At 39.8% G+C, this 9230-nt stretch overlaps 1 long non-coding RNA gene across 1 annotated transcript; it reads left to right on the top strand.

Annotated features, from left to right (window-relative positions):
• The first annotated feature begins 7453 nt into the window (after window positions 1-7453).
• On the top strand, window positions 7454-8563 carry LOC309688891. The gene is made up of 3 exons (XR_014271186.1): window positions 7454-7595; window positions 8274-8365; window positions 8463-8563. It is a non-coding gene; the product is annotated as an uncharacterized lncRNA (long non-coding RNA).
• The last annotated feature ends 667 nt before the right edge of the window (window positions 8564-9230 follow it).

The raw sequence follows: 9230 nt of genomic DNA, 5'->3' as shown, positions 1-9230 counted from the left end.
CAAAATGATACAGTGAACACTCTTGAAGTTGTGGTTCAGAGTTCGGATTTTTAATTGTAGCACTGCTTGACACATAGCATTTCAGTACAGTACATATATGTTTTTACCTTTACATTTTTTAATATATTTTTTGAGCTGACTGAAATGAAATTAAAGTGTTTGGGGGCATATTTAGGGTTTAAACTATATAAATAGACATTTAAATACATTTTTTAACCACATTCGAAAATCAAGGTTTTTCACAATTCGCAGGCGCTCTAGGAAACTTTTGGGGTCGGCAGTACAGGGGGACCCTAGTCCTTTCTAATATAAATATAAACTACATAATAAAAAAACCTAACTGCTTCTGTGTTCGTCACATAGGAAGAAAATATGCATTTATGCGAGAGAATCCATCACATATGATGGCATTCATTCCTAGAAATCTAATTCAAATAAGAAAAGCAGAAAAAGTATCGACCAGTGAGCAGAACATAATAACTAAAGCCACAGGAGGTAACCAGAAATAAATGAGCATAAACACAATACATCTCCACTCTCAGCCCCCTCCAACCATAAATTAGTCTTAAAAACAAATGAGCATCGGTTCCAGCCAAGAAACACTTATTTAACTTCCACTCACCGTAATTAGCTTACTCCTCATGTTCTCTTTCATTTCCTTTCTCAATGTTTTCTCAGTTTTCTCACCAGCATCAAACTTTGCAGTATGTTGTTTGAAAGCTAAGGGCTGATTGATTGCTAGCCAAAGCTATAACTTTAGCTACTATACAGTCAGGCAACTTTAACAAAAACACTGATCACAAGTGAAAAGACTATAAGATACTGTTACCTGATAATAGGCAGGTAACAGTATCTGTGGTGGATGTGGAAACTTTTTTGTGTGGAGTCTGCATGCTCATCCTGTGCCCAGTCCACAGTATAAAACCATGCAGGGATTGATTTATGATTATAAATTGTAAATTTGAGCTTAACTTGTTGTAGGTATCTTTGAGATGTTCTTGTGATGGACTGATCACCTGATCATTCTCGCACTGTGACAGATGGGATAGACTTTCTCAACCCTTAATGAAGAAATTGGCTTGATGCTTTATATTCATTTCTGTTTTTGTTAGCCTTCTCTCCTTAATAACTGTCTTCACCGCTCTCATCACTATTACCTTCGGGGCGATCGTGGCTCAAGAGTTAGGTGTTTGTCTCATAATTGGAAGATTACCGGTTCGAGCCCCGGCTCCGACAGTCTCGGTCGTTGTGTCCTTGGGCAAGACACTTCACCCGTTGCCTACTGGTGGTGGTCAGAGGGCCAAGTTCAAAATGACAGAAACCACAGGCCAAGTCATTAAGTTTCTGGCTCAAACATTTGAGATAATAATCCCACATTTTGACTCATGGATAGCAAAAATGTTGTTTTTCTGGGGCAGAAACAAGCATCCCTACTGAACTTAATGTACTTGTTTTTAAATCAGAAATTATGCTGTTGGTAGCATAGCTGTTGGAATAATTTTGGTTGTAGATTCCTGTTAAAAAACACCCGGGACAGGTCCCTTCAGAGGATCAAAAGATAAATGTTTGTACTAAAATGCACCCCAGATGATGGAGAGCCACCATCTGTCATTCTGAGAACAGTTTTTTGCATTTACTGTTTGATTTTTTTTTGTTCTGATCAGAATCGCCCCTATGTAAGGTTCATTTAGTGAAACATTTATGCTCTTTCTGTGGTTATTCGCACAAAACGTAAAGGCAGCAGGAGTCCATCCTCCCCACTTTCATTGCCCTCCCTCCCTTTTTCACTCCATTGCTTCCAATACAGAGAAGATAAATCAAGTGCCACGAGTCCATTGATGTGAGGGGAAATAGATGGGCCATTTGTTGACAAAACTCATTTTCCCACTTCCAGGTAATAAAGTACACTGTGTTACTTTTTTCTGGCTCTAGCTGGAGGTTTGCCACCCCATCCGCCTTTCTTCCTGTGTCACTCGTTTGTCTTGACAAATGAGTGTGTTCGGTAGCAAGCGGTCATGCTGACTGAACTTGTGCACACACACAAACACACACACACACATCCAAACATTTATGTTCTGTCTGGCCATGTCTGAGGCACCTGGTGTAGCTGGTGAACAGGTGCGCTCTGCTAATAAACTCCAACACACCAGTGAATCTGCTTTTATTTTGCTGTCTCTATTATCCTACTACCTATTTCTCTCCCTCTTTGTTTATTCTTAACCAGAGGCATTCAAACTCTAAGCCAAAGATTTGATTCCCATTCCTCCATAATTAACTCCAGAGTTTCCAAAATCACATCTGAATCACAACATGATTTAGCTGTTACAAATACCAGTGTAATTAGAACAAACATTAGCATCCATCAGTGTCAGTACATTTCAACAGTGTATACGAGGCGTACATAGGAAATGTCATCCTGCTCCTCCTGCCTTAACACTATTCTTTGTTTTGTTTTGTTGTTGTTTGTTTGTTTTTTGTCCATGCATATCCATTGTCACCTGGAGGGGTGGTTTGAATGAATGTGTAGACAGTTTACTGGTTACAAGCCAATGATCACTGCTGAAATACAAAAAGTCTCAGGAGGGGGAAGCTTGGAGGGGGATGTCTCTCTTTCTGCTGTAATTCGATTGCTAAGAACACAAGTTTGAATCCAGAGGAAAACAAATCACTATGAGGGCCACAGCGGAATAAAATTAAAGTTGTTTATGTATGTGCATGCATATCAATAATAAACATCAAGCGCCACGAGAGTGCAAACCTCCACCAAGGCAGCTCTCTCTCTGGGCAGTAGTTCTATATTAATTCATATATTAATTATATATGTTAATCTTTAAAGTACTTTAAAAAATTTGCAGTAAAAATCAAACAAAGGTAGGATGACAGATGTTTACTCTAATTATATAAACATTATGTAGGAGTAGGAAATGGATAATAGGTACCGATTTGTAAATATCAACATGAATAACTTGAGCTTATTATATAAAATTATACTGTAGTATATTTCTAACTAGCTAGGAAGCTCATTCTGTTTAGCCTGACAATACTTTCTTTAACAGTGTAACACATTCTTGGGTCAACTTGTAAAATGTAAACATGAAGTCAGAGCTCAAATATTACATCATATTTGGATGCCACTGATAATGTGATATCCCCATATGAATGATTTCCTAAATGTTGTCAATACAAATAAAGACAGCAAAATTGTATGCATAGTTTAAAAAATAAAAGACATTTTATGAATGTTTGACCTCATTTGAACATGAACATGAGGTCAGAGATCCAAAGCAACGTGACATTTAACATTCCCATATATCATTCCCCACATGCCTGCATGTTGTCAGTGCAAACAATGGCAGTATGAAACATAGTTTTAAATAGCTCTGTATAGCCTAATTATAATTTGACCTTCAGATCAATATAATGGCCCGAAGAAGAAGAGGTCAGAGGTTAAATGTGACATGATCTTTTAAATCTTTATAATGATGCAATCATATCAATTTTGGACCAACAAATCATGAAGTTAAGACCTCAGTGGATGTAAGCCAGGTTTTAATAGACTATTAACATGACCCCACTCTACACCCCTACAAAGTTTTATCAGAATTAATTCAAAGTATTTTAGTTATTTTCTTTACTAACAGAATGATGACATACAAGCAACCACTACCAAAAACATAACTTCCTTGGTGGAGGTAAAAACTTTACAGGGTCAAATGTTTCTAATCCAATCTCTGATTAGAGTGTATACTTAATAGAAATGTTCTTTTGCTTTGATATCTGGGGAACCACACTGGGCTTTCAAGTCCACAGTTTGCTGAGAAGATTAATACTAGTCCCATGTCTGTGTGCTAAATATGAAGCTGGAGCCAGAAGGGGATTAACTGGAGACTGGAATCAAGGGGAAGGAGGTTAGCAGCCATAGTTTTGGCAGTGCAGCACCAACCAAGGGGATTGTCCAGATACGGTTTGCATTGAATAGCTCCAGTTTTTGTGCTATAGTTCAGTTTGAATAAACAATTAAGAAAGATGTAAAAATCTCGGCTTTTATAGTGCAACTTTAGTAATTGTAATATTACAATTCAGGCAGAAAATAGGCTAATAGGTTAATTCCTTGTTTTTTTAAGCAGATAGGCTGAGCTGACCTTCATATGGCTCTGGCTCCATTTCTCTACTAAAGGAAAATCAAATCAAATGCATAATCAAAATTCCCTAAATGTCAAACTGTTGCTGTAATAAAAATAACTTTTGGGTCTTCCTAATGTTATTGTCTTCTCCAGGGTAGGGTCAGCTCTGCTGCAGCCTCCCCCTTATAGCTGGTAGAAATAGTTGTGCTTAACAACTTCGTATCAGGATTTGACACCTCTGGGAGCTAAAGCCTCACTTTCCAAAGTTACTCCACCACCTACGCATTCTGCACTCTCACTGGAGAGAGGCAACAAATAAATGTATATTTGAAAGCAGATATTTGTCAGGCATCATGTTTCACTTTTTGTAGCTCTACGGTTGTTTTCCTGGAGGCTGTTGTGGCCAAGTAGTAACCTTATAGGCAAACACAAACTGAGGGAATATTTAACAAATGTGATGTGGTGTTTTGTTGCTGTCAAGTGATAGTTCCACTTTTATTGTAGAAAAAAGCTGCATGAGCACGAAGCAGTCCTACACACACCGGGCAAGATGTTTGGATATATGCACACTTACTGCTCAGATGCATATTTTCATTTACATATGCCAGAGTGTGTAAACAGAAAGCAAAAGGTGGTGTTTTTGTGCAAAATTTCAGAAGAGCAGCCGTTCTGGTTTTTACTCTCAGGTAACCATGCAGTCCTTTATGTTCTTGATAATTCAGAAAGGTTTTTTTTTTATATGAGAGTACAGTTTCTCCACAATATTTGTACAATATTATTCACAGTCAAGCATAACTAATAACACTAGCCAGATAGTATGGAAATGATGCCTTAATTTGCACAAGTTAAAAGCAAAAATCAGAAAAGCAAAGTCAGTATTTTACACAGGGAATATATAACGTATGTTCCCAATGTCCCGCACTGATCAAACCACCCATACATGTACCCTGCATATATACAATGAGACAGGGTTTGGTGGCTGCACTGACAGCTTGAGCGTTTGTCAAAGCCAGAGTTTTAACCCACAGTTGGTTTACCCTGGAAGGATACCAAACATCATTCTGCTTGGGTAGGCCAACACTGCCTATGCCACTGAGGGGTTGTAGCTTCATGAGTGGGCGTGGCAACATGTAGGTTGGCAACAATGTTGAGATGAGTCAAACATTTACATAAATATCAGAGAATTCCCATCAGAACTTTGCAACTGCATATAAAATAGTAAACTGACACAGTTACAGTGGGGCAAAAAAGTATTTAGTCAGCCACCGATTGTGCAAGTTCCCCCACTTAAAATGATGACAGAGGTCAGTAATTTGCACCAGAGGTACACTTCAACTGTGAGAGACAGAATGTGAAAAAAAAAAATCCATGAATCCACATGGTAGGATTTGTAAAGAATTTATTCGTAAATTAGGGTGGAAAATAAGTATTTGGTCACCTCAAACAAGGAAAATCTCTGGCTCTCACAGACCTGTAACGTCTTCTGTAAGACGCTTTTCTGTCCCCCACTCGTTACCTGTATGAATGGCACCTGTTTGAACTCATCATCTGTATAAAAGACACCTGTCCACAGCCTCAAACAGTCAGACTCCAAACTCCGGCATGGCCAAGACCAAAGAGCTTTCGAAGGACACCAGGAAAAGTATTGTAGACCTGCACCAGACTGGGAAGAGTGAATCTACAATAGGCAAGCAGCTTGGTGTGAAAAAATCAACTGTGGGAGCAATCATCAGAAAATGGAAGACATACAAGACCACTGATAATCTCCCTCGATCTGGGGCTCCACGCAAGATCTCATCCCGTGGGGTCAAAATGATCATGAGAACGGTGAGCAAAGATCCCAGAACCACACGGGGGGACCTGGTGAATGACCTGCAGAGAGCTGGGACCAAAGTAACAAAGGTCACCATCAGTAACACACTACAACGGCAGGGAATCAAATCCCGCAGTGCCAGACGTGTTCCGCTGCTGAAGCCAGTGCATGTCCAGGCCCGTCTGAAGTTTGCCAGAGAGCACATGGATGATACAGCAGAGGATTGGGAGAATGTCATGTGGTCAGATGAAACCAAAGTAGAACTTTTTGGTATAAACTCAACTCGTCGTGTTTGGAGGAAGAAGAATACTGAGTTGCATCCCAAGAACACCATACCTACTGTGAAGCATGGGGGTGGAAACATCATGCTATGGGGCTGTTTTTCTGCCAAGGGGACAGGACGACTGATCCGTGTTAAGGACAGAATGAATGGGGCCATGTATCGTGAGATTTTGAGCCAAAACCTCCTTCCATCAGTGAGAACTTTGAAGATGAAACGAGGCTGGGTCTTCCAACATGACAATGATCCAAAACACACCGCCCGGGCAACAAAGGAGTGGCTCCGTAAGAAGCATTTGAAAGTCCTGGAGTGGCCTAGCCAGTCTCCAGACCTCAACCCCATAGAAAATCTGTGGCGGGAGTTGAAAGTCCGTGTTGCTCGGCGACAGCCCCAAAACATCACTGCTCTCGAGAAGATCTGCATGGAGGAATGGGCCAAAATACCAGCTACTGTGTGTGCAAACCTGGTAAAGACCTATAGTAAACGTTTGACCTCTGTTATTGCCAACAAAGGTTATGTTACAAAGTATTGAGTTGTATTTTTGTTATTGACCAAATACTTATTTTCCACCCTGATTTACGAATAAATTCTTTACAAATCCTACCATGTGGATTCATGGATTTTTTTTTTTCACATTCTGTCTCTCACAGTTGAAGTGTACCTCTGGTGCAAATTACTGACCTCTGTCATCATTTTAAGTGGGGGAACTTGCACAATCGGTGGCTGACTAAATACTTTTTTGCCCCACTGTATAATCTGCATAGATTGCAGCGGGAGTTACCTCTAGGAATAAATTAGTTAAAGCTGATGATAACACCATTGTTTTATGACTTTTCTACTGAGCAAACATGTTGTATATTGTCTCTTTGAATTGTATGAGTTTAATGTCAATTAGGTTAGCTTTTGCTAGTAGCTAACAGCTCAATTCCACTACTGTTGACTGTTTTGGCTGATAGCTAAAACGAAAGAATAAATAACTCTCTTATCCATAAATTGTTCACAAAAAAGTAGGCTGATGTTTAAAGATATGTTGAATGCCAGTTTTCATAGCATAAGACAAACATAATATGACAAATCACTTGTCTCAGGGCGTCATACTTAGAGCTGGTAATGCTGGCTTCTGAATTATTGCTGTTTGTATCTCAGCACTGCTGTGAAGTGAGCAGCAGATTTCTGTCATGACCCTCTGAACTTACAGTGAACTTCTCTCTTTTTCTTCCTGTCCGAGTGGCCTGCTGCTAACTCATTTTTCTCTCACAAAGTATTGATCTTTCTCTACCCGCTGCAGCTATGAATAAATCACACAAACGTGACAAAGGGACTGCTGTGGCTGGCAGACGCTGAAGGACTGAAGAGTAGGAGGAGGCTCTCAGCTATAGTAAGTTTAAACTGGGCTGTTTGAAGCAAGAGACACCCGGTCGCCATAACAGCTGCAGTGTTGGCTTGGTTAGATGGAACAATGGGGGAAAACATTAGACATTTTTTAATATAACAGCTGTGCTTGAATGAGGGTTAATTTCTTGTGGTGCTTCTCTGTAAAAGAAACCATCACCAAGTGCTAGTAAATCAATTCAAGCAGGCGTTTTCACATTTTTACTTTTCTCAGCATGTTTCATGGGAATAAAATCCAACTGGATTTATCTATAGATGAGGTGGGATGACTTTGACATCAGTGACTTTATTCCTGCCTGAAACACATAGAAGGGTAATCTTTCGTGCATATTATTACAGCTGCAACTTCTCTACTTTTTCTCTATGATTATTTTATATTTTGACACCATAAGTCATTTTTAAAAGCAAATGTCTAAGTAATAAAATAGGAAAAAAAAGCCACCCAGACAGCAAGATCTCATAGTTTTTACGCCATAGGCCTGGGAGCTTGACAGCAGTATCTTTGCTGTTCCTAGAGCTTCTGGGCAGACATCTTGGATATCATTCCGGAATTCCTCTTCTTTTTTCTTGTGTTTCTGCTGTCTGAGATATTCACTAAGCGCATAATCAGTTGTGCCCATCTTCCTGATATACTAATGGATCTTTGCCATTTCATCCTGAATAGTGGTTCTGACACTCACTAGTCCTTGACCTCCTTCTTCCTGCCCAGCGTACAGTCTCAGGGTGCTGGACTTAGGGTGAAACCCTCTGTGTATGGTGAGGAGCTGTCTCATTTTGATGATGATTTCTTGATTGCCCAGATCTTGTTCTTCCCATTCAGCTGACTCCTCAGGACTTGTCTTATTCTCTGCAGGTATTTGATGGTTGCGGCTTTCCTAGCGTCCTCTTCATGGTTTCTATTTGCCTGTGGGATTCCCAGGTGCTTGGAGCTGTCTGCAATGTCTGCAATGTTGCGTTCTGGTAGTTCAATCCCCTCAGTTCTGACTACCTTCCTTCCACTTATCATCAATATCTGGAGCATCATCTGAAGCTTCAACAAGACTGGATATGGGTACTGATATATATCAGTATTACCCACAACAAAAAAACACGATGATAAATATGTGTAAACACGGAAATTGCGATTTAATTTGAAAAAGGTATACAAATCAGATTATTTTACCTGCTTTATCAAACATATATAAGAATATAAGTAGATTCTTTAAAAAAAAAAAGATTTTGCATTTTGATATTTTCCACCAGACTTCTCATTTTGGTGGCCCTGTCACCGGGGTCAGCTGTGTTGTTTATCATCTGCTTCAGTCTAGCAGAGAGGTGGATTTATGTTTGTGCTGAGTAAGCACTTCCACAGCCACGCCCTGCCAAATCAAATGTCACACCATCTCCTGGGGTATTAATCACACTCCGACACACAAACACACACTGTCGGGCCCAGTGTTAGGTATTTTAGTACCATGGTAGCATTTACTGGATATTGTTTTATAGTGACATTATGCAGGAAAACTCTGTCATTCAATAAGGCCCCTTTGTTTTAGTTATTTTTCTCTCTGACCCAAGAATTGATGTGTAAGACTCACAAGCTGGTACCCCAAGGTCGAAAATACCACAGAGATGAGACCAC

Source organism: Aulonocara stuartgranti (genome assembly GCF_965226115.1).
Source record: "Aulonocara stuartgranti genome assembly, chromosome: 15".
NCBI classification, from domain to species: Eukaryota; Metazoa; Chordata; class Actinopteri; order Cichliformes; family Cichlidae; genus Aulonocara; species Aulonocara stuartgranti.
Note: the sequence above shows the minus strand (reverse complement) of the source record. Positions and strands in the feature narration are given on the sequence as shown.